Source organism: Choloepus didactylus, chromosome 8, assembly GCF_015220235.1.
Source record: "Choloepus didactylus isolate mChoDid1 chromosome 8, mChoDid1.pri, whole genome shotgun sequence".
In the NCBI taxonomy this organism is placed as follows: domain Eukaryota; kingdom Metazoa; phylum Chordata; class Mammalia; order Pilosa; family Megalonychidae; genus Choloepus; species Choloepus didactylus.
The window spans coordinates 11,116,092-11,143,301 of record NC_051314.1 but is presented as its reverse complement, the minus strand read 5'-3'; the positions used below and the strand labels follow the sequence as shown (position 1 = coordinate 11,143,301).

The following is a 27,210-nucleotide window of genomic DNA, read 5'->3' as shown; positions in this document are numbered from 1 at the left end:
TTTTAAATGTAATTTTTTTCTTCATATCTGGTCAGGTAGCTCATTGCTAGAGTATAGAATCACTATTGATTTTTGCATGTTGATCTTGCATCCTGCCACTTTGCTGGGATCATTTATTAGCTCCAGTAACTATACTGTCATTTTTCCTGGATTTTCTAAATATAGGATCATGTCTTATGCAAATAGTGACAGTTTTATTCCTTCTTTTCCAATTTGGATGCTGTTCTGGTTTGCTAAAACTGCTGGAATGCAAAATACCAGAAATGGACCAGTGTATACAATGGGGATTTATTAGTTCACAAATTTACAGTTCTAAGGCCATGGAAATGTCCCAATTAAGGCATCAATAGGATGCTACCTTCTTTGAAGAAAGGCCAATGGCATCTGGGATTCCTCTGTTATGTGGGAAGGCACATGGCTGGAGTCTTCTGGGCCTCTCCTGGTATTAACTTCTGGTTTCTGTTGCTGTCTCAAAAATGTCTCTCAGCTTTTGTGTTAACTTCTGTCTCTCAGCACCCATGAATCCTTGCTTGTTTTTCCCAGGGCATTTCTCTCTAAGCATCTGGGGATCCTTTCTTAGCTTCTCCAGAGAAAACCCTGCATTTCATCTCTTAGCTTCTCTCCTGGTTCTGGTTTCAATGGCTGCCTTCAAAATGCCTCTGGGCATATTGTCTCTAAGAGTCTCTGAGCTCTCTTCAAAATGAGTCTGCCTATTATGCTCTCGTAGAGGATGCCAGTAAATGAATTATGATAGAGATTCCTATCTAAAATGTGCAGGGTCTCATCTCCACAGAAATAATCTAATCAAAAATTCCCACTCACAATTGGGTGATCCACATCTCCATGGAAACAAACTAATCAAAAGCTCCCACCCACAATAAATCTGCCCCAAAAAGATTGGATTAAAGAGCACAGTCTTTTATGGCATTTTTTATTGTGAAAGATGACATATGTTGAGAAAAATGATAACTTTCTAAGTACAATTTAACAAGTAGTTAAAGACAAACTTTCAGGGAATATTATGGTAACAGTTCTATCATTCCAGCTATTTCCTTTTAGATGATCTAATACCTGAGAGACTAAAAGAAAGAAAGTATTTATATAAAGAGTCAGTATTCATAATCCTTTGTTAAATCCAATTTGGTCAGTTGCTACTCCTCTCTCTTATTTGATCACTGTCTCAATCTTCAAGGATATCTGAGCAGTGACCACCCTAACTTTTCCACATTGAAAAGGGGTTTTGACATTATGGGGAAGGGAGATGCAGCTGGTTGATGTTCTTGAAGAGATTGTTGTCTCTGGGTTTTTGGACTTATCTGGAATAGGAACATGGAAGATTTAAGTTTCTGAAAAAATAAAGTTAGTGATTGAAACTTTTACAGAGCCTCAGATAGGGAACTTGGTATTCTTGAAGATTTTCCAGACAACTGTTGATTTGGGCTTGGCATACTGTGGCCATTTGGAATATCTACCTGAATGTTGCAGAAGAGCAGCCTCCAGGGTAACCTCTCAACTCTATTTGAAATCTCTTGGCCACTGAAACTTTATTTTGTTACCTATCATTTCCCCATTTTGGTCAAGAACGCACTCTCAATCCCTTGATGCCTGGGCCAGGCTCAATATTGGGAATTGTGTCCCACATCACCAGGGAAATACACTCCCCTGAGAGTCATGTTCAATGTAGGGGGAAGGGTAATGCATTCATTTGCACACTTGGGCTTAGAGAAAGGCTCAACAGAGCAACAAAAGAGGTTGTCTGGGAGTGACTCTTAAGCATAATTATAGGTAGGCTTATCTTCCCCTTTACAGCTTGACTTATTAAGTAGGGGGTTCTTTATATACATATTTATTTCTTTATTGGGATTGTTCACATACCATACAACTATCCAAATATCTAAAGTGTGCAATCAATTGCCCATGATACCATCATACAGCTGTGCATCCATCAACAAAATTTTTTTCAATTTTTAGAACATTTTCATTACTCCAGAAAAGAAATAAAGACAAAAAAAGGAAACTCAAATCCTCCCATACCCCTAACCACCCCTCTCCATTATTGATTCATAGTTTGGGTATAGTACATTTGTTACTATTGATGAAAGAATGTTAAAATACTGCTAACTGTAATAGATAGTTTGCAATAGGAATATATTTTTCCCATATGCCTCTCCATTATTAACCTCTCATTATAGTGTCACACATTTGTTCTAGTTCATGAGATTTCTTATGCTTGCATAGTTAATAATGGACATTGTCCACCACAAGATTCACTGTTTTGTACATTCCCATCTTTTAACCTTCAACTTTCCTTCTGGTGACATACATGACTCTGAGCTTACCCTTTCCACCACCTTCACACACCTTTCAGCACTGTTACTTATTCTCACAACATGCTACCATCACCCTTGTCCATTTCCAAATGCTTAAGTTCACCCTAGTCAAACATTCTGCTCATAATAAGCAAGCGCTCCCCATTCTTTAGCCTCATTCTATGGTAAGTTATATTTCATGTCTATGAGTTTACATATATAATTAGTTCATATCAGTGAGACCCTACAATATTTGCCTTTATGTGTCTGTCTTATTTCACTCAATACAGTGCCCTCAAGGTTTCTTCATCAACCCCTTTCTTTCAAGATGGTTTTGTTCACACACCATACATTCTGTCCTAAGTAAACAATCATTAGTTCCCTGTATAGTCATGTACTTATGTATTCAGCACCATTGTCACTATCTGTGTAAGGATATCTCCATTTCTTCCACAAAGAAGGGGGAGGAGTCAAAGAAGGCAGAGAGACAAAAGAAAAAGAAAAGAGAAAGAAAGAGAGAAGAAAATCAACAACAAAAACATGACAGCTAGAAAGCAACAAAAGTAAGGATAGCATTAATCTAAAGTATAATAATGAGTCAGACAATATCACCTTTGCAGGAGTCCCATATCCTTCCCCTATCCACCCCCCATGCATTTAGCTTTGGTATATTGCCTTTGTTATAGTAAAGGAAGCATAATACAATGTTTCCATTAATTATAGTCTCTACTTTTCTTTGATTGCATTCCCCCCCAAAGCCAACCTATTTTTAACATCTTGCAATGTTGACATTCATTTGTTCTACCTCATGTAAAAAATTATTTGTACCTTTTATTACAATTGTTCAGTAACCTAGGTTTCCCTGAGTTACACAGTCCCAGTCTTTATCCTTCATCTTTTGTTCTGGTGTCCCACATGGTCCTAACCTTCCTCTTTCAATCATACTCACAGTCATCTTTGTTCAGTGTACTTACATTGCTGTGCTACTATCTCCCACAATTGCTTTCGAAACCTCTCACTCCTGTCTTTTCCTTTCTGTCTGCAGTGCTTCCTTTAGTGTTTCCTGTAGAGCAGGTATCTTGTACACAAACTCTCTCATAGTCTGTTTGTCAGGGAATATTTTAAGCTCTCCCTCATATTTGAAGGACAGTTTTGCTGGATATAGGATTCTTGGTTGGTGGTTTTTCTCTTTCATTATCTTAAATATATCGCCCCACTTCCTTCTTGCCTCCATCATTTCTATTGAGAAGTCTGCACATAGTCTTATCAAGCTTCCTTTGTATGTGATGGATTGCTTTTCTCTTGCTTTTAGGATTCTCTCTTTATCTTTGATGTTAGATAATCTGATTATTAAGTGTCCTGGAGTAGGCCTATTCAGATTTATTCTGTTTGGGGTATGCTGCACTTTTTGGATCCATAATTTTATGTCTTTCATAAGAGATGGGAAATTTTCATTATTTCCTCTATTCTTGCTTCTGCCCCTTTTCTCTTCTCTTCTCCTTCTAGGACACCAATGATATGTACATTCCTGATTTTCATTTTATCCTTAAGTTCCTGGAGACATTGCTCATATTTTTCCATTCTTTTCTCTACATGTTCTTTTGTGTGTAGGCTTTCAGGTGCCTTGTTCTCCCATTCCTGAGTGTTTTCTTCTGCCTCTTGAGATCTGCTATTGTATGTCTCCATTATGTCTTTCATCTCTTGTGTTGTGCCTTTCATTTCCATAGATTCTTCCAGTTGTTTTTCAAACTTTCAATTTCTACCTTGTGTGTCCCCAGTGTTTTCATTATATGATTCATCTCTTTTGCCATATCTTTCCTAAACTTTTTGAATTGACTTAACCTTAGTTGTTTAAATTCCTGTATCTCAGTTGAAGTGTAAGTTTGTTCCTTTGGGTCATAACTTCATTTTTCTTAGTGTAAGTTGTATTCTTCTGTTGTATAGGCATAGTTTCCTTGGTTACACAAATCAGGTTTCCCCAGACCAAAATGGGCTCTGGTCCGAGAAGGAAGAGCTATTCAGTATCCAGTTTCCCTGAGGGTGTGTGTTAGAAAATTGGTATACCCTGTGAGGCCTCAGGTCACTGTGCTTTTCTACCCAGTATGTGGCACCTGTCAGCCTGTAGCTCCAGACTTGTGTAAGGAGGTGTGGCCCCTGGCTGTTTTCCCCCAGGCTCTGGGGACTGGTTCTGAATGGAAGGCAGTTAATAGAGCTAGGCCCCACCCCTTTCCTCTTAGGGAAGATAGACCCCTAGGGAAGGGTCATTAACATTTCAATGGCCTCTGTCTGCCTTTGCTATCTCCACCATTGTCTGGGTCAGAGCACTGGGAACCAAAAACAACTCAGGCTTTCTCCACTGAGCTGAAACAGGGACAAAAAGCCCCCTGAAGGGCCAGTCTGCAGCCACCCTCTGGCTCTCCAAGGTCAGTCTTCACCCAAAGTCTGCTTGTTGGGGATTTGTATTGAGTAGCCCATGCTTGTTAATTAAAACCCCAGCTGGAGCTCAGCTAAGCTGCACTGGCTTGCTTGGAGAGATCTGCTCTCTAGCTCCATGAAGCTTTGCAGCTCAGTCTGTGGGGGGAGGGGGCTTCTGGCTTGGATCTGCAGTTTTTTACTTACAGATTTTATGCCATGATCTTGGGCAATTCTCCCAATTCAGGTTGGTGTATGATGAGTGGATGGTCATATTTGTCACCACACAGTTATTCCAGATTATTTACTAGTTGCTCCTAGTTGTTTTTTAGTTGTTCCAGGGGATCTACCTAGCTTCCACTCTATTCTATGCCACCATCTTAGATCTCCTCAAGTAGGGGGGTCTTAATTTCACACAGCATATATTCTGTCCAAGATAAAAAATCAATGTCTCATATTATTTTCACTTATTTGTACAATCTTCATCACTTGCAATTTTTTTTCAGTTTTTATTGTGGAATATAACTTCTATACATAAAAGTGGTAACTTTGAAAGTGCTACTTAACAGGTAGAGAGATATTTTAAACAATGTTATGGGTTAGAGTTCCACAGTTTCAGTTATTCCATCTTGTGAAATATAACATCTATACAGAAAGGTGACAACTTTCAAAGTACAATTTAACAAGTAGTTTAGAGCAAATTTTGAAGCATGTTATATGTTACAGTTCCACAATGACAATTATTTCCTTCTAGCTAATCTAGTACCCTAGACTCTAAAAAATAAAATTATTTATATAAAGATTCAGTATTTATAATCCTTTGTTAAATCCTTTGGTAAATAGAACAAGTACATATATAGGAAATTTCCACAACTGTTATGAGTTACAATATGGTAGTTACAGTTTTTTCCTACTTGTGAGATATAACATATACAGAAAGTTGATAATTTTCAAAGTACAATGTAACAAGAAGCTACAGACAAAATTTCAAAGAATGTTATGGGTTACATTTCCACCACTTCAGTTCTATCCTTCTAGCTATTCTAATAACCTAGCAACTAAGAAAAAAAATTATAAAGATTCAGTGTTTGTAATCCATTGTGAAATTCTACCATGTCTGTTTCTACCCCTTCTTCAAGTTCAACCACTTTCCTGATTTTCAGAAATCTCTAGGCAGTGACCACCCCACATGTTCATGTTGGAAAGGGCTGTCAGCATTATGGGAAAGGGGAATGTATCTGGTTGATGTACTTGAAAAGGCCATTAATCTGGGTTTTGGGACTTATCTGGCATAGGAGCATTCTGGAGGATTTAAGTTTCTGAAAAATAAACATAGGGAGTGAAACTTTTGTAGAGTGCAAAAGAGGGTCCAGGTTATTCTTTAGGGTTTTCAGAACTGCTGTTGATTTGGGCTTGTCATAATCTGGCCGTTTGGCATATCTAGTTGAAGCTTGCATAGGAGTAAATTCCAGGAGAGCCTCTCTACTCTTTTTGAAATCTCTTAGCCACTGAAACCTTATTTTGTTGACTTTCTTTTCCCCTTTTTGATCAAAAAATAATTCTCTACCCCTTGATGCCAGGGCCAGGCTCATTCCAGAGATCAGTGTCTGACATCACCAAAGAGACTCACTTACCTGAGAGTCCTATCCAACTTTAGGTGGAGGGTGCTGAATTTATTTGCAGAATTGGGCTTTGAGAGAGAAAGGCCACAACTGAGCAACAAGAGGATCTCAGGAGGTGACTCCAAGGCATAATAATAGGTGGGCTTAGAGTCCCCTTTACAGTCATAAGTTGCACAAGAACAAGCCTCAATATCAAGGACTTCACTTATTAAGTACAGTGTTCCTAATTTCACATAACATTTGTTCTGTCCAATATAAACAATCATTGTCTCACATTATCTTCACTTAGCTATACAATCATCATCACTCACCATTTTAAACAATTCTCATGACCCAAAACACCCCAAAGCTCTTATCAGCCCTTAATTATTTATCCCTAGTATTTGTGTGGTACCACTAAGGTATTCCTATTAAAGAGTCCTTAGTGTGCACAAAGTAGTTTTCCCATATACCACTCTGTTGTCAACTCTATACCACTGTCATACCTTTGAAGTATACCACACAAGCACTTATTTATATTTGTAGTGCTAAACTGTGTGATACATGCCTTTAAACAACCCTTTCAATTATGGTCACCTTCAATGCAGCTCTGACAGTCATAATCCCATTAATGTACAGTCATTATTGCTATCCATCCCCATATCTTTAACTTCATTCTTTTACATGCATGCACATATTAAGTTATCATTCTCTCTTCATTAGCTTCTGTCATTTCTAGGTCATCTTTATTCTACATTATAAGACACTGGTTTTATATTGTTCAGGAAGTTCATAATAGCAGTAACACACAATATCCCTCCTTTTGTGTATGACTTATTTCACTCAGCATTGTATGTTCAAGGTTCTTCCATGTCTCCCTATGCTTCAGGACTTTGTTCCTTCTTACTGCTGCATAGTATTGCATCGAGTGTATATAACACATTTTGTTTATCCACTCATCTGTCCAAGGACACATGGATTTTTCCATCTCTTGGCAATTGTGAACAATGTTGCTATGAATATTGATGTGCAAATATCTTTGTATCACCACTTTCAGATCTTCTTATATATACTGAGAAGTGGAACTGCCAGTTGGTAGGGAAACTCAATATCTATTTTTATGAAGAAACACCAAACTGACTTCCACAGTGGCTGTACTATTATACATTCCCAATAGCAATAAATAAGAGTTCAGATTTCTTCATATCTTCTCCAGCATTTGTTGTTTCCTGTTTGTTCAATGGCAGCCATTCTTGTTGGTGTGACATGATATCCCATTGTGGTTCTGATGTGCATCTTCCTAATAGCTGGTGAACATGAACAGTTTTTCATGTGTTTTTTAGCCATTTGTATTTCCTCTTCAGAAAAATGTATTTTCATAACTTTTGCCCATTTTATAATTGGGCCGTTTGTACTATTGTCATTGAGTTGTAGGATTTCTTTACATATACAGGATACAGAAGCTTTTGTTTTGAGGAGTTCCCATTTATCAATTATTTCTTTCATTGCTTTTGCTTTGGGTATAAGGTCTAAGGAGCTACCTCTTATTAATAGGTCTTAAAGATGTTTCCCTACATTATTTTCTAAGAGTTTTTTTTAATGTTTTCTCTTATATTGAGGTCTTTAATCCACTTTGAGTTAATTTTTGTACAGCATATGAGGTAGAGGTCCTCTTTTATTCTTTGGATATGGCTATCCAGTTCTCCCAGCCCCATTTGTTGAAGAGATTTCTATGCCAGTTCAGTGGATTTGGGGGCCTTATTAAAAATCATCAGACTATAGATCTGGTGGTGCATTTCTGAACTCTTGATAATTTTCATTGATTACTATATTTATCTTTGTGCCAATACCATGCAGTTTTGACCACTGTGACTTTATAGTAGGCTTTATATGAGGAAGTGTAAGTCCCCCCACTTTTTAAAATTTTTAGAAGGTTTTGGCAATTTGAGGTCCCTTTCACTTCCAAATAAATTTGTTAACTAGCTCTTCCATGTCTACAAAGTAGGTTCTTGGAAATTTGATTGGAATTTCATGAACCTGTAGAGGAGTTTGGGTAGAATTGACATCTTAATGACGTTTAGCCTTCCTGCCAATGAACATGTATTTCCACCTAATTAGGTCCCCACTGATTTATTTAGTAACATTTTGCAATTTTTTGGGTAGAGGTCTTTTACATCATTGGTTAAGTTTTTTCCTAGGTAATTAATTTTTTTAGTTGATATTGTGAATGGAATTTTTTTTTTCATTGCCTCTTCTGTTAGGTCATTACTAGTGTATAGAAACATTACTTATGTGTATTAATCCTGTATCCCACCTGATGAAATTGTTTATATGCTCAAATAGTTTTGCCATTGATTTCTCAAGATTTTATGAATATAAAATCGATCACCTGCAAATAATGACAGTTTATCCTTTTCCCATCCAATTTGGATACCTTTTATTTCTTTGTCTTGGTGAATTGCTTTGGCTAGAACGTCTAGCACAATGTTGAATAAGAGTGGTGACAGTGGACTTTCTTGTCTCTTTCCTGGTCTTAGGGAGAAGGCTTTCAGTCTTTCACCATTGAATACTATGCTGGCCATGGTTTTTTCATTTATGCCTTATGTCATATTGAGTAAGTTTCCTTTAATTTCTACTTTTTGAAGTGTTTTTTTTTTATATAAAAAAGGGATACTGAATTTTGTCAAATGCTGGGTCTATAGAGGTGATCATTTGATTTTTCCCTTTCAATTTGTTAATGAGTTGTACTACAATGATTGATTTTCTTACGTTGAGCCACCCTTGTGTGCAAGAAATGAACCCCACTTGGTTGTGGTGTATAATTCTTTTAATATGACTTTTGATTTGATTTGCAAGTATCTTACTGAGAATTTTTGCATCTTTATTCATTAGGGAGGTTGACCTATAGTTTTCCTTTTCTGTAGTATCTTTGCCTTGTTTTTTTTTTTTTTTTTATCAGAGTGATATTAGCTTCATAACATGAGTTAGGTAGTGTTCTTTTTTCTTCAATTTTTTGAAAAAATTTGAACAGGAATGATGTCAACTCATTTGGAAAGTTTGGTAAAATTCCCCTGTGAAGCCATCTGTCCCTGGTCTTTTATTTGTAGGAAGGTTTTTGATGACTGTTTGGATCTCTTTTGCTTGGGATTGGTTTGCTGAAGTCTTCTATTTCTTCTTGGGTCAGCCTAGGTTGTTCATGTGTTTCCAGGAAATTTTCCATTTCTTGTAGGTTGTCTAGTTTGTTGGCATACACTTTTCTCATAGTATCCTCTTATGATTCTTAAGTTTTTTTCAGGATCCACAGTAATGTCCCTACTCTCATTTCTGGTTTTGATTATTTGCGTCTTCTCTCTTGTTGACTTTGTCAGTCTAGCTAAGGATTTGTGAATCTTTTTGATATTCTCAAGGAATCAACTTTTTAAAAATTTATTCTATTTTTTTCCAGCTCATTTATTTCTACTTTAATCCTTGTTACTTCTTTTCTTCAATTTGCTTTAGAGTTACTTTGCTGATCATTCTCTAGCCTCTTCTGTTTTCCATTAGTTCTTTGTTTTTCACTCTTTCTTCCTTTATTATGCATGCATTTAGAGCTATAAATTTCCATCTAAACACTGCCTTCATTGCATCTCATAGATTTTGATATGTTGTGTTCTAACATTCATTCATCTCTAGATATTTACCAATTTCTCCTGCAATTTCTTCTTTGACCCACTGGTTGTTTTGGAGTGTGTTATTTAACCTCCATATATTTGTGAAAGGTCTGGTTCTTTGGTGGTTATTGATTTCTAGTTGCATTCCATTGTGGTCAGAGAATGTGCTTTGTATAATTTCAATATTTTTAAACTTATTAAGGCTTGTGTTATGCCCCAGCATATGAGCTATCCTGGAGAACATTCCATGAGTGCTAGAGAAGAATGTATATCCTGGTACTTTGGTAAGTAAGGATCTATATATGTCTGTAAATTCTAATGCGTTTCTCACATCATTTAAGTTCTCAATTTCCTTATTGGTCATCATTCTAGTTGTTCTTTCTATAGAAGAGAGTGCTGTATTGAAATCTTTCACCATTATTGTAGAAATGTCTATTGCTCCCCTCAGTTTTGCCAATGTATGTCTCGTTCTTCAAAGCTGCTTGATTGGGTGCACAAACATTTATGATTTTTATTTCTTCTTGGTGGATTATCCCTTTTATTAATATATAGTGTCCTTCTTTGTCTCTTAATGATTTCTTTGCATTTAAGGTCTGTTTTCCCTGATAATAGTATTGCTATTCCTTCTTTTTTGGTGGCAGCTTGCATGGAATATTCTTTTCCATCTTTTCACTTTCAGTCTTTTTGTGTTGCAGGGTCTAAGATGAATCTGCTGTAAACAGCACATCTATGGATCATACTCTTTCATCCATTCTCATGTCTGTATCTTTTAATTGGGAAGATGAATCCATTTGCATTCATACTTGTTACTGTGAGGCAGTTCTTCAACCAGCCATCATATCTTTGGTTTTTAATTGTCACATCTATTTTCCCCCTGTCATTTTTAATGCATTTTTTATTGTGAACTTTAACATATATACATAATAGTAATAACTTTCCATATATGATTTAACAAGTAGTTAGAGAGCAAATTTCAAAGAATGTCATGGATCAGAGTTTCACAACTTCAGCTATTTCCACAATTGTAAAATATAACATACTGATAGAGAGGTGTTAACTTTCAATGCACAGCTCAACAAGCAGTTATATAGGTAATTTCAAAAATTGTTATGGGTTATAGTTCCACAGTTCCAGTTCTTTCCTTATTATGCAATATATGGTAAATATAGAAAGGTGAAGATATTCAAATCACAATTCAATGAGAAGATAAAGAGCAAATTTTAAAGGATCTTATAGGTTACATTTCCACTAGGTCATTTACCTCCTTCCAGCTATTCCAACACCCCAGCATTAAAATAATTATATATATGTATATAAAGGTTCAGTATTCTTAGACCTTTGTTAAATGTTCTTTGTTGCTACCCCTTCCACCCACTTAATCCCTTTCTCCACCTTCACAGTATCTAGTCAGTGAGCACCCCAACTTGTTCATATTGAAGTGGGGGTGTTGACAGTGTTGGGAAGGGGGCTGCATCTGATCATTTTAAAAGATGCTGTTGCCTCTGCGTTTTAGGACTTGTATAGGAACACTTGGGTGGATTAAATTTCTGTGAGATAAAACTTAGGGAGTGAATCTTTTATAGAATCTCAGGTAGGGACCTTTGTATTTGGGGCTATTGTTTTGTAAGGGTATGGCATACTGTGGCCATTTGGGATATCTAGCTTGAGCTTGTATAAGAGAAACTTCCAGGATAGCCACTCAAGTCCAGCCAGGATCTCACAGCCACTGAGACCTCAGTTTGTTGCCTTCCTTTTCCCCCCATTTTGGTCAAGCAGGCACCCCCAATCCCTTGCTTACAGGCCCAGGCTCACTTCTGGGAACCAGGTTCCACATCACCAGGGAAATTCATTCCCTGGGAGTCATGTCCCTCATGTGGGGGGAGGTCAATGAATCCATCTTCTGAGCTGGGTCTAGAAAGAAAGGCCACATACAAGCAACACAAGAGGCTAACAGAGGTGCCTCTCAGGCACAATTATATGAGACCTCACCTTCCCTAAGTTTCAAGGAGCACACCTCTAGTCAAGGGCTTGATTTATTAAGTAAGGGTTCCTAATTTCACATAATGTATATTCTATCCCAAGGTAAATGGTCAGTTTCTTACATTATTTTCATTTAGTTGTACAATCATCATCACCCTCAACTTTAAATATTATCATACCATAATACATCCCAGAGCTCGTATCAGCTGCTAATTATTCATCCCTAGTATTAATGTAGTGTTGGTAAGAAATTCCTGTTTAATACTGTCTTTTTTATGTAATGGGAAGTTTTTCAATATACCACTTTGTTGTTAACCTTCTGCACCCATGTCATACCTTATAAGTATATCATGCTAACACTTATTTAGGGTTGTGGTGCTACTCTGTGGGTTACAGCCCTTGAAATGGCCATTTACCAACATGTTTGCCTTCAGTGCATCACTGATAAGTATAATCCCATTAATGAGCCATAGTCACACCTGACAATTCTTATCATTCCCCTTTCACTAGCTTCTGTCTATGTCTTGGCCCCATCTATTCTACATTAAAAGACACATTTTATTTCATGGAGTTCACATTAGTGGTAGCATACAATATTCCTCTTTTTGTGTCTGGCTTATTTCACTGAGCATTATATCTTCAAGGTTTATCCATATTGTCATATGTTTCACAACCTCATTCCTTCTTACTGCTGCATAGTATTTCATCATATCTATATGCCACATTTTGTTTATCCACTCATCTGTTGAAAGACACTTGTATTGTTTCCATATCTTGACAATTGTGAACAATGCTGCTATGAACATTAGTGTGCAAATGTCTGTTCGTGTTATGGCTTTCAAATCTTCTGGAATTGCTGGATCAAAGGGTAATTCAATATCCAGTTTTCTGAGAAATTGCCAAATCATGTTCCAGAGGGGCCCTACCATTACACAGTTCCACCAAGAATGAATTAAGAGTTCCAATTTCTCTGCATCCTCCCCAGCCTCTGTAGTTTCCTGTTTGTTTCATGGCAGCCATTCTTATTGGTGTGAGATGATATTTCATTTTGGTCTTGATCTGCATCCCATAATAGCTAGTGAAGATGAACATTTTTTCATGTGATTTTTAGCCATTTGCATCTCCTCTTCAGAGAAAAATCTTTTTGTATGTTTTGCCCACTTTATAATTGGGCTGTTTGTACTATTGTTGTTGAGTTGTAGGATTTCTTTATAAATGCAAAATTTCAATCTCTTATCAGATACATGCTTTCCAAATATTTTCTCCCTTTGCATTGGCAGCCTCTTCATGTTTCTGACAAATTATGTTGAGTTAGAGAAGCTTTTGATTTTGAAGAATTCCCATTTATCTATTTTTTTCTTTCATTCCTTTCCTTTGGGTGTAAAGTCTAGGAAGCAACCTCCTAATACTTGGTGCTGAGGATGTTTCTCTACATAACTTTCCAGGAGTTTTATGGCACTGTTTCTTATATTGAGGTCTTTGATCCACTTTGAGTTAATTTTTGTATAGGGTGTGAGGTAGGGGTCCTCTTTCATTGTTTTGGATATGGCTATCCAGTTCTGTGAGCCCCATTTTTTGAAGAGACTGTTCTTTCTCAGTTCAGTGGATTTGGGGACCTTATCAAAAATCAGTCAACTGTAGATCTGGAGGTGTATTTCCAAATTCTCCATTTGATCCATTGATCAATATGTCTATCTTTGTGTCAAAATCATGTTGTTTTGACCACTGTGGCTTTACAGTAGTCTTCAAAGTCTGGAAGTGTAAGCCCTCCCACTTTTTTCTTCTATTTTAGGATTTTTTTTTGCAACTTAGACCCCTTTCCCTTCCAAATAAATTTGATAACAAGCTTATCCAAGTCTGTAAATGTGGTTGTTGGAATTTGGATTGGGATTGCATTGAGTCTGTAGATGAGTTTGTGTAGAAATGAAATCACAACAATATTTAGTCTTCCTACCCATGAGCATGGAATATTTTTCCAAATATTTTAGTCCTTTTTTATTTCTTGTAGTAAAATTTTGTAATTTTTTGTGTAGAGATCTTTTACATCTTTGGTTAAATTTATTCCTAGGTACTTGATGTTTAGTTGCTATTCTGAATGGAAATTTTTTATTGCCTCTTCAGTTAGGTCGTTACTAATGTACAGGAATATTACCAGCTTATGTGCATTAATCTTATTTCCCACCACTTTTCTGAATCTGTTTATTGGTTCAAGTAGTTTTATGGTTGAAGTCTCAGGATTTTCCAAATATAAGATCATATCATCTGCAAATAATTATACTTTTACTTCTTCCTTTCCAATTTGAATACCTTGTATATCTTCATCTTGGCCAATTGCTCTGGTTAGAAATTCTCACATAATGTTGAACAATAGAGGTGACAGTGAGCATCCTTGTATCAGTCCCAATCTTAGGAAGAAGGCTTTCAGCCACTTAACATTGAGTACTATGCTGGTTGTGGGTTTTCATATATTCCCTTTACCATATTGAGGAAGTTTCCTTCAATTCTTACCTTTTGAAGTGTTTTTCTTTTTTTTATCAAAAAGGGATGTTGAATTTTGCAGAATACTTTTTCAGCACCTATCCAGATGATCATTTTATTTTTTCCCTTTTGACTTATTAATGTTTTGAATTACTTTAATTGATTTTCTTGTGTTGAACCACACTTGCATGCCAGGAATGCACCCCACTTGGCAGTTGTGTATAAAGTTTTTACTGTGCATTTGGATTCAATTTGCAAGTATTTTGTTTAGGATTTTCCCATCTATATTCTTTACAGAGATTGGCCTATAGGTTTCCTTTCTTGTAGTGTCTTTATCTGCTTTTGGTATCAGACTATTATTAGCTTCATAAAGTGAGTTAGGTAGTGTTCCTTTTTCTTCAATTTTTGAGAGGTTGAGCAGAAATGGTATCAATTGTTTTTGGAAAGTTTGGTAAAATTTCCCTGTGAAGCCACCTGGCCATGGGCTTTAATTTGTACATAGATTTTTGCTGGTTGATTGGATTATTTGTTGAGATCTTGTTTCTTCTTGGGTCAGTCTAGGTGTTCATGTGTTTCTAGGAAATTGTCCATTTTCTCTAAATTGTCTAACTGTTGGCATACATTTGTTCATAGTATCCACTTATGAATTTTTTTATTCTTCAGATCTGTAGTAAGAATCACCTTCTCATTTCTAATTCTGTTTTTTGGGTCTTCTCTCTTTTGACTTTGTCAGTCTAGCTAAGGGTCTGTCAATCTTATTGTTCTCAAAGAAGGAACTTTTGGTTTTCTTTATTCTCTCTCTCTCTGTTTTTTTTTGTTTGTTTGTTTGTTTGTTTTGTTTTTTGTACTCCAGTTCATTTATTTCTGCTTTAATCATTGCTATTTCTTTTTGTCTCATTGCTTAAGGTTACTTTGTTGATCATTGTCTAGCCTCTTCAGTTGTTCAGTTGGGCCTTTAGTTTTAGCTCTTTCTTGATTTTTGATATATGCATTTAAAGCTATAGATTTCCCTCTCAGCACTTCCTTCACTGAACCCCAAAGGTTTTGATATGTTGTGTTCTCATTTTCATTCATCTGTAGTTAATTACCAATTTTCTTGCAATTTCTTCTTTAACCCACTGGTTGTTCAGGAGTGTGTTGTCTAAACTCCAGATATTTGTGAAAGATATGGTTCTTTGGTGGTTACTAATTTCTAGTTGCATTCCCTTGTGGTCAGAGAATGTGCTTGGAGTAATTTCAAACTTTTTAAATTTGTTAAGACTTGTTTTGTACCCCAGCATATGATTTATCCCGGAATACATTCTATAGGCAGAGAAGAATGTGTAAGCTGGTACTTTGGAATGTAATGATCTATCTATATCTATTAAGTCTAATTCATTTATTATATTGTTTAGGTTCCCAATTTCCTTATTCATCCATCTAGTTGTTCTATCCATAAAAGAAAGTGGTGCTTTGAAGGCTCCCACTATTATTGTAGATGTGTCTATTGCTCCTTTCAGTTTAGCCAATGTTTGTCTCATGTATTTTGGAACTCCTTGATTGGGTGGATGAACATTTATAATTGTTATTTCTTCTCGGTGAATTATCCCTTTTATTAATATGTAGTATCTTTCTTTATCTCTTATAACATCTTTGTGTTTAAAGTCTATTTTGTCCAATTTTGGTATAGCTACCCCAGCTTTCTTTTGCTTGCAGCTTGCATGGATTTTTTCCCATCATTTTACTTTCAGTCTCTTTGTGTCACAGGGTCTAAACAGCATATTGCTGGGTCATATTTTTTAATCCATTCTACCAGTCTGTATCTTTTAATTGGACAGTTTAATCCTCTCACATTCAAATTTGTTACTGTGAAGGGAGTTCTTGAAACAATCTTCTTATCTTTTGGTTTTTCGTTATTAGACCTATTTTCCCCCCTCTTTTTTTCCTATATATTACTCTTACTAAGAACTCTTCAGTTCTGTGTGCTTCTTTAGAGCTCACTTTCTCTCCTTTTTTTCTCAGCTGACAGAGTTCCCTTTGGTATTTCTTGCAGGGCAGGTGTCCTGTTAAAAAATTCTCTCAGCATTTGTTTTTCTGTGAACATTTTAAACTCCCCCTCCATGTTGAAGGAGAGCTTTTTGGATAAAGAATTTGTGGCTGACAATTTTTCTCTTTTAGGTCTGAAATGTGTCATAGCCACTGCTTTTTGACTCCATGGTGCCTGCTCAGTAGTCAGTAGTCTTATATTCTTTCCTTTGTATATGGTGAATTGTTTCACTCCTGCTGCTATTAGAAATCTGTTCTTTCAGCATTTAACAAACTAATCAGTATATGATTCAGAATAGGTTTTTCAGATTTGTTCTTTTTGGAGTTTATTTTGCCTCTTTAATTTGCATATTAGTGTTGTTTAGAAGAGTTGGGAAGTTTACCCCAACAATTTTATCAAATATTCTTCCTAGCCCTTTCCTCTTCTCTTCTGCTTCCAGAACACCAATGATTCTTATATTTGTTCACTTCATGTTGTCCATCATTTCCCTGAGATCCATTTCATATTTTTCAATTCTTTTCTCCTTTCATTCTTTTGTGCTTTCACTTTCCATCACCCAAGCTTCAAAGTCTCTTGTCAATATCTTCTATATCCTTCAACTGCTTTGTAATTTACTGCTGGCTTTGGGACATTAGCTTGTCTTGATTGAGTTACTTTGGAAAATGCAGAATTAATTGAGCATTTATATATAATTTTGTTAGCTTGAGTACAGTTTCCTAATCCTACCAGCAGGTGGCACTCTTGAGGTACAGCCTACTGGAGTGCATTTCCCCTAACCTACCAGCAAGTGGCTCTCTCAAGTCCATATACTCCAAACTTCTCCTGTGTGCTGAGTGGACTCCAAACTGGGTTGGGCAGCAATCAGTGCACTGGATCTCCTTGTGCTCTGAGGAGTTCTTGTCCTGGGGCTGCAATGTGGGCCCTGAGCAAGTAGGTGGGGAGCCTGATCAAGAGCACCCCACAGGTGGGACTTGGGCTCTGCCTGCTTGCTCTCTGCCTGCCCTGGGACAGCAAGTCACTGGGGTGTGGGAAGGATTCCCAATTGCTGCTATGGTGCCTCTTCCTTCCCTGCTTCTCACTGTTGCACCTCCCAGCCTAGTGTGGGGGGAGAGCAATCGCTGCCTGCCAGGTTCCCTCATGGGAGCTCTCTGCTGTCTGGCTGTGGAGATTCAACCCCCAGCAAACTGTCAAGGTAGGTGGACAGGAGTGGTGAGCTGGTGCTCACTCCCTTGCTCAGTGGTGGTTTTCCCACTGCTGGCCTGTGGGGGGTGCATGGTGGTTTGGTGGCCCAGATGGGAACACAATCACTGCCTTCCTCCTGCTGCCTTCTCTCTTCCATTTTTGTCAGGTGTTCCTTCCACATACTCTGGGGGACACCCTATGACTGGACACATCCCAGAACCATGGCCCTTGGTGTCCTCCCACCCCTTTCTAATTTCTCTGATGGAAGAGAAGTCCATTCCACCTCACCTACTCCATAGTTTTCCCTAGAGTCCCCAGTGGTTCTTGTATCTGCACATTTCATCTTGTTCTTCATTTCCTTGAGATTCATTTCAAATTTTTTTAACTTTTTCACCATTAGTTCTTTTGCATGTTTGCATTCAATTTCCTGTCCTCTAGTTCAGTTTTTCTTTCTTCTTCCTCTTCAAATCTGCTGTTCTCTTTCACTAGTATATTTTTAATTTGAACTACAATACCTTTATCTTCATAAGATCTGCTATTTTTTCATTGCTTTTTCAAATTCTTCTTTATGCTCTTCAAGAGCCTTATGATGTCCTTTATGACTTTTGACAATGCATTGAAATTGTTTTGGAGATTTGTATGTACTTGTTTGATTGTTCCAGATGCTGTGGCACATCCAATTTTTTAATTTGGTCATTTGGCCTGTCCATATCCACTTGAGTCTTCATATGCTTGTGATTTTCTGTTCATTTTGGGGCATTTGTTTATCTTGATAAAGTTATTTTGGGACAGGAAGGGTTAATTGAGCATTTATATGTCATTTGGCAGGGCCACAGCTTGCTGGACTGCACTTTCCCTGTCCTCCCAGCAGATGGCACTTTTCAGCCACCTCTTACTCTCAAGTCTGCTTTCCCCAACTTTGCCTGTGTGCTGGGTAGGGTCTAAATGAGGTGGGAATACAACAGTGCACCAGCTCTCCATGTGAACTGGGAACTGCCAGCCTTAAGTTTGTGGGCAAGCCCTGTGCAGCTCAGCAGAGAGTCTGCATAAGGATGCATTGAGTCTGTCAAATTCTGGGCCTCCATGTCAGCCAGTCTCAAGTTGCAGGCCTGTGCATCTCATCCCTAGCTCAGATGTGCACTGGACACTGTCTGCTGCACCCCTGGGAGCCTCTGGGGTTGGGAATGGGCTCATGCCAATTCCATGTGTTGCTGTTGTTTCTCCACTCCTCTCACCCATGCACATCATGGGCTTCCATGGAGGAAGACTGGATGTGGCCTGCACAAGTCCTATGAATTCCAAGTTCCCTCATGGGAGCTCCCAGTCATGGGGCTGTAAACAGTTATATTCCCAGCCATCTGCTGAAGTGGGGGCATGGGGTGAGGAAAGGTGCCCCTTCCCATGCTTGTCTCTTAGCACCTGCCAGCATTTCCCAGCAGCTGCCCTGTTTGAACACACTCACCCCATCCTTTCATGTGCAGTCTCTCCACCTCTTTATCCAAGTCCCAACTATGCATTGTAGAATTCCCTCTCTAGGCAGTTGCACCCTGAAACCACTGTCCTGGGAGCATTCTTCCCCTTCTCTAGTCCCATGGTGTATACCACTGAGACACTAGGAGTGAAGATTCAATCCTTGAGAGGCTGCTGCACTGGGCCTCTAGGAATTTGTTGTAGTGCCTGGGTCTTGAGGTCCCTGATGTTTGGGTGAGGAAGGGGCAGCTGCTCCTGCTGGGTGACTAGACTGAGCCATTGCCACCACTCTAGTTCCAGGTCCAGTTCTTGCTGTAGCTGCTGAGGCTTTCATGGCAATATCAGTTTACTTTACTTTGATTTATCATTATCAGTAAGGGATAAGGGTTCTCTTCATCCAACTGACCCTCAAAGTTGGCCATCTTGATCAATTATCATAACCCAAAACACCCCAAAGTTTTATACCCCTAATTATTTATCCCTAGTATTAGTGTGCATTCCAATTAAATATAGTCCATTGTAGGCAATAGGTAGTTTTTCCCATATACTACTCTGTGCACTCTTTGTACTAGGGTCATAATTTAGAAGTAGATCATGCAAGCACTTATTCAATTTGTAGTGCTAATCTACAACACCTATCAATCATGTTCACCTTCAATATTGCACTGATACTTATAATCCCATGAATGAACTTCCATCACCTCTATCCATTCACATACCTTTAAGTTCAACTTCATTAACAGGACTGTATCTATTAGGTAATCATTCCTGATCTTTATCCTTTTGCCAGAGATCTTTAGGAGAGATGAGATTAAGAGAAGTTCACAGAGAAAATCCCCAGAACATCAGAGAAGATCCACAAAAGCTCAGAGAGGAAGCCACTAGAATCAGAAGCTGGAAACAACAAAACCAAGGAGAGAAGGACCAGGAGATGACAGCCATGTGTGCTTGGCATAAGGATTACAGTTCCAAGATCAACAGACAGCATCCTGTTTTGGAGGCCACTGCCCTGAGACTGGCTGATGGAAAATTCTGATTGAAGAAGGTAAGATCAAATCAGCCAAATATGCTGAGCTGCATGCTGTTTTTCTTGCAGTGATGGAAGAACAGAACATGAGTCTGTATGTTTGGGTTCTTACTCACTTATGGGCAGAGGCCACTGGCCTGAGCATATAGCCAGGCAGGAAGAGGACAAATGGCAAATCCAAGTGATGCCTCAATGGAGCAGAGCTCTATGCAAATTACTACAGGAATGTAAAGGTGCATTAAAATAGGAAAGGTCAAAGTCCATCAGAACAATCTTCCAAGACTGGAAGGGTATTGGAACCTGCAAGTGGCTGTCCTAGTGTGCTTACATGAGGTGGCCACCTGGGCCCAGGGGATGAGCAGACAAGGGGGAGCTGCAGCAATGCAGAGATGAAGTGATGGTCAACTAATCCCTCTTGCACCCTCTGAGGCAAAAAATGCCCACAAGAACTGTCCTGTTTGCCAGCAGGAGAGACAGAGGGTATAGATGGCCATGAGCAAATTCCCTGGAGGAAAGTCCCTGCACATAGCTGGCAGGTGGAATACATCACATGGATCTGACAGGAATAATCACTTACTATGACATAGTGTTGCCTACCTGGTGGTAGAAGCAAATGCTCAAAATACTATAAAATGCCTGGAAGAGAAGATGTTTATCCTAAATTGGAGGGCATCCCACAAATGACATGTCCAAGTCTACCCCAAGACTTGTGGAGGTGACAAGTCTTGGTGGCCAAGTTAAGATGAGGCCTTCCTGGATCAGAGAGTCCTGAACCTCTAGATTCCCAAGATATGAAAAGAGCGATGTGTTGTTTGAAGCCATGCAGTGTGTGGTATTTTGTTACAGCAGTCTCAGGACACTAATATATTACTCTGCAAATTCAACCACCCAGTTGCGTTTCTTCAGACCAAGGAAAACAGTTTTCAGTCCCTAGGTAGCCCTGAGGAGCTACCTCCTCAGATGGACACAGCAAGTTCCTTTTCATCCTCAGGATGGAAGTGATTTGAAGGAGGAGTGAAACAGACAACTGAGATCTTTGTTGCCTAAAACTGGGGACCATAAATGCAGGAAGGGCTGACTTACACAAAGCATTAGTGTGTGCTCACACCCACTATGTTGGGGCCATGGGAAGCTTCCTTGATAGATTCCTCTGCTTTTCTGGATGACCCAGGGTGGATGCCAGAATGACTGACTATTCATTTCTTCTCATGTCACCAAAGTGCCCTTTGGCCTACCAGATGTAGCAGGCCCTGAGCCAGAAATTGTGAACTGTAATATAACACTTTCACAGAGGAGCCCCTAATGGACTCTCAGGTTAGACTGTGCCTTGGCTCCATCTGGCAAAGTTTGGGCTGACAGGGAGAGCTGCTGTCCTAACTCATGGTAGAGGGCCCATTGGTTCTGTGCCTGAGTGACCCTATTCTATATGAAGGGAGGGGACTGGACCAGCCAAACTGGACCAGCAGTGGGCAATCACATGATCCTTCCAAAGGTGGACACATGTAGATAAAACTCAGTGATCATGGAGAGAAGGAGAAATAGTAGACTGAATAAATGGGTCAGGCAATGAGGGAAATCCAGTATTATGTATGTGTCTCTAAAGGAATGCAGAGAAGGAGAATAACACTGACTCTCAGCACAATTATGCAGGATGCACAAAAGGATGGTTCCACATGCCAAGCTTACCTCCTTCCTTTGGACCCTGATAAGCTCAGATGGAAGACTTCATACATGCGTGGCATCATTCTGGGCACACAATATGACACTGAGCTTGACCAGCTGTGAAGGCTGTTTAGTAGTGCACTAATGTGCCCATTTATTGACTGTTATTGTTCAGGTTATGGACACTACATAGGAGTCATTTGGCAGGAGTCCATGAGGAACTTTGGTCACTGCAGGCCTATCACTGTGTAACTATAAACCCTGGTGACCCTGATGACTGATTGCTTACAAAGAGCCAGGGTTACTCAGGGCAGACCACATCAGCAGCATGCCCAGAATGCCACAGTGTCCTGTGCACAAATACAGAGTACCCGCTGGGTGGATGGAAAACAACTGAACAGGACTAGCTACCTGATGTAATGAGAGCAGGAAGGTGGTCTGAACTCCCATGTGGCCAGGCTCATCCTGAGTCTTGATGGCTGTGGGAGGCCCTGCAGTCCACACCAATTAAATCAGTTCACAATGTGCCTAGCACATATCTACTCCAGTACAGGTGACCAACCAATCCCAAGTGCAAAGCATGTGTGCTAACCTGCCCAGGCCCTGTGGACAAAATGGCCCCAGTGTGCCATGGAACCACATCAGCTATGAGACATGAGTTATAGCAGCTTTCCTAGTTCTGTACATCCTTCTAGCATATTATTAAGTCTTGGGTGTTCTTGTCAATCCCTGATGCAGCCCCTCCTCAGCCCCTGCAAGTGACTATGCCTGTCTTCTCAGCATCCCATTCCTGTCCCTATCCAGACTGACATTCCAGGAGCTGACACTTTTGTATCTACATTGTCACCTACCTAGGCATCCAATATTGAGACTCAATGGGTGATGTGGGAAGGAAGGGAAGGAAAGCCAGGCACCCTCTTAAACTCAGTATACCATCAGGAAAATGGAGTTCTTTCAAAAGGGAAATGGAACAAATTGCTGAGCAGGGTGCCAGGTCTGGCCCTAGGCAGGAATCTGGGGACCCAGCACAGCAGGACATGGATAAAGTGTGAGTTGGGTATTGCAAAACTGGTTTATTACAGCTCAGGGTTTCTGGGTAGGGCTGGGGTTGGGGTCCTAGTGACCTTCTCTAGTTGGTCAAGGCACAGATCTGATAGGGGATTGGGGACACCAAGAAACCAGAGAGGCTGTGGTCACTGGCCAGGGCTGCCCCATGGGCACCAAGAAGCTGAAGTGCTGCAAAAGGCAGATAAAGACAAGGAAATGCTCCATGTGGGACAGGGGCCTTCTAAGGCATGCATGGTTGCCTGTGGGTGGGCACGGGGGCTCAATGAGGAGGGATGGCCAGGGACTTTCCCATCTGAGACCCATTGGAACAGGAGAGGACCCAGCAACCCACAGGCACCTGCTGAGAAAGTCATGAAGGCTTTTGGATTCATGAAGCAGCCACAGATATCTAGGAAATGTTCCAAGTAGAAGCAGAAATGCTTCTCCCAGACAGTCCCCTCCTTCAGCACTGATGACAGGTTGAGGATGAGTTGCATTCCCTGGGGAAGATATGCCAGGCTGGGCAGGAGAATCCATGTCTGGGGGATCTTGCACCCTCTGTCACTGCAGGTGCATGGGTACATTCACCAACTGGCTGGCACACATCTGGACTCATTTAAGAAATGCTCCACCCAGGAAGTTTCCCTGAACTCTACCCTGGCTGGGCAGGGAGAGAGTGGCCAGGCTCTACCTTATGGATGAAGAAGCCCTGGATCTTGGTTTTGTGGGAGGTCATATGTGGCACAACCATGGTGATGATGTCCCCAAAGCACTGCACCTCATGGATCATGGCTGTGGTGATGGGCATACATCCCTGGTCCACCATCTCAGGCCTTCACCTCCATCCTATCACCTCATTAATCTCCCTGTGGATGTGGCCTGGGCAGACTAGTGTGCAAAGTGAGTCAAAACCCAAGAGGCTGGGAGCTTATCCTGCCCTGCCCATCACATGTCCCACCTCTGTTGTGGGTAGTGTCCACATGGAGGAGGCATCCCTGCTACAGGAGCCTGGGCCCAGCTCTGGGCAGTGTCTGGTGTCCCAACTAAACTCAGGTATCCCAGCTTGACTCTGTCCACCTGTGTACTCCAAGCCCCCACACCCCACATGGAGGCAGGGCTCATGCTGCACATCCAGGTACAGAATCATGAGGAGGAAGGCCCAGGCCAGTGTGATCAATGTGGTCACTGGCCCTGCTGTGAACAGGTTGGCCAACATGAGGCACAGGTTGGTATCATTGAAGCTACTCTTGGGATTCCCCTTGGCCTGGACAGGGCAGAAAGGACCAGCTCAGGTGCAGAGGGAGGCCTATCCCAGACAGGCCCTAACCCTGTGTGGCTCAGTCTCAGTGCCTGGCTACTGGGTGATGCTCCAGTACCCCATCCTGGCCCCTCCCAGCCCTCACACCCAACCCCACCTGCTCTCAGGCATCCCGCTTCTCACCTCCACTTCACTGGGGAAGGCATCAGTCAGGTCATGGGGGTGTTGGGCCAGGTCCTAGCCCTGCCTGTGCTTGTAACCAGCTCATCCAGCAGGTCCATGAGGGCCATCTGCATTGAGAAGGATGTGCAGGACCACTGGAAATGCATTCACCAATTGTGCAGGCCACAGAGCAGGACTGTGGGTCCTCCTTGTGCTCAGCTCATCCCTTTGCCAGGCCCTGTCCCAGGCATGAAGAGCACTGTCTCCTGCCCTGAGCTCTGGGTCTCTTCTCATCCTACTGCTCCCAGACATGCCCTTCTCCTCACCCCCAGACACAAATCCCCCTCCTTGGAGTGTCAGGGGCAGTGCAGAAGCCTCCTCCAAGACTGTGCCAGAACCCAATGTCTACCCTCTTTGCAACTCTGGGAGGATGCTGGAATCCTCTTTCACTGTGGTCTCCACTAGCCCCAGGAGATTGAAGAACGATGGGTCTTTGTATTCAAAGTGGCAACCATGGGTGAGGGAGGCAATCAAGTTGCACACTGCTTGGTTCAGGAGTTGGTTGGGACAAAAGTGGCATCCTGGAGAGGAAGGGTGTGGGTCAGGCAGGGTCACCCACATGCCCCTGCACCCTCTGCCCCACACTCATTGGCATGGTCAGTGCAGGTGGTGCAGAAGTGACTCTTAGGCATAATTATAGGTAGGATTAGCTTCCCCTTTACAGCCATAAGTTTCACAAGAACAAGCCTCAAGATCAAGGGTTTGACTTATTAAATATAGGGTTCTTAATTTCAAACAGCATATATTCTGTCCAAGATAAACAATCAATGCCTCACATTATCTTCACTTATTTGTACAATCTTCATCACTCTCAATTTTTTTTCATTTTTTTTGTTGTGAAATATAACATCTATACATAAAAGTGATATCTTTCAAAGTGCTATTTAACTAGAGAGCAATTTCAAAAATATTATGGGTTAGAGTTCCACAGTTTCAATTATTCTTTATTGAGAAATATAACATCTATACAGAAAGGTGATAACTTTCAAAGTACAATTTAACAAGTAGTTATAAAGGAAATTTCCAAAACTGTTATGAATTACAGTACCATAGTTTCAGTTATTTCCTTATTGTGAAATATGACCTATTTGCAGAAAGATGATAACATTCGAAGTACAATTTAACAAGTAACTCTGGAACAAATTTCAAAGAATGTTATGGGTTATATTGCCACCATTTCAGTTCTTTCCTTCTAGCTATTCTTCTAATAACCTAACAACTTAGAAAAATTTATAAAAACATCCATATTCATAATTATTTGTGAAATTCTACCCTGTCTGTTGCTGTCCCTTCCTCTAGCTCAATTACTTTCCTAAACTTCAGAGGTGTATAGGCAGTGACCACCCTAATATGTTCATGTTGGAAATGGCCATTGACATTATGGGAAAGGGGAACATATCTGGTTGATATACTAGAAGAGGCTATTGCCTCTGGAATAGGAGCACTCTGGAGGATTTAAGTTTCTGAAAAATAAACATAGGGAGTGAAACTTCCATAGAATCTAAGAGAGGTCCATGTTATTCTTTAGGATTACTATTGATTTGGGCTTGTCATACTCTGGCCATTTGGTAAATCTAGCTGAAGCTTGTATAGGAGTAAACTCAGGAGAGTCTCTCTACTCTATTTTAAATCTCTTAGCCACACAGAAACCTTATTTTGTTGACTTATTTCCCCCCTTTTGATCAAAAAATCATTCTCAATCTCTTGATGCCAGGGCCAGGTTCATTCCTGAGATCTGTGTCCAATATCACCACAGACACCAACTCACCTGGGAGTCCTGTCCCACATCAGGGGGAGGGTGATGAATTTATTTTCAGAGTTGGGCTTAGAGAGAGAAAGGTCACAGTTGAGCAACAAAAGATGTTCTCTGGAGGTGACTCCTAGGCATAATTATAGGTGAGCTTAGCCTCCCATTTACAGTCATAAGTTGCACAAGAACAAACCTCAATACCAAGAACTTTACTTATTAAATACAGTGTTCCTAATTTCACATAACATTCATTCTGTTCAGTAAAAATAGTGTCTCACATTATCTTCATTTAGCTGTACAATCATCCTCACTCACCATTTTAAACAATTCTCATGACCCAAAACACCCCAAAGGTCATATCAGCCCTTAATTACTTATCCCTAGCATTTGTGTGATACTGCTAAGGTATTCCTATTAAAAAGAGTCCGTAGTGTGCACAAAGTAGTTTTCCTCATATACCACTCTGTTGTTAACTCGTTATACCAGTGTAACCTTCCAACTATATCAAGCAAGCACTTATTTATATTTGTAGTGGTAATCTGTGTGATACATACCTTTAAACAGTCCCTTTCAATTATGTTCATCTTAAATGCAGCTCTGATACTCATAATCCCATTAATGTACAACTATTTTACCCCTATCCATTCCCATATCTTCAACTTCACCCTATTTACATATCTGAACATATTATGTTATCATTCCCCCTTCACTAGCTTCTGTCTAACTCTAGGTCACCAATATTCTACATTATAAGACACTGAGTTTACATTGTTCAGGAAAGTCATAGTAGCAGTAACATACAATATCCCTACTTTTGTGTCTGACTTATTTCACTCAGCATTATATCTTCAAGTCTTCCATGTTGCCCTATGTTTCAGGACCTGATTCCTTCTTACTGCTGCATTGTATTGCATTGAGTGTATATGCCACATTTTGTTTCTCCACTCATTTGTTGAAGGACGTGTGGATTGTTTCCATCTCTTGGCAATTGTGAACAATGATGCTATGAATACCGGTGTGCAAATATCTGTTTGTGTCACCACTTTCAGATCTTCCAGTGTATACTGAGAAGTGGAACTCCTGGTTTCTAGGGTATATCAATATCTAGTTTAATAAGGAAACACCAAACTGACATC

The 27,210-nt window shown here is 39.9% G+C and overlaps 1 pseudogene; it reads right to left on the bottom strand.

The window, feature by feature from the left end:
• Positions 1-22,926: 22,926 nt before the first annotated feature.
• The window catches only part of LOC119542532, a 45,323-nt pseudogene continuing 41,039 nt past the window's right edge, over positions 22,927-27,210 (bottom strand).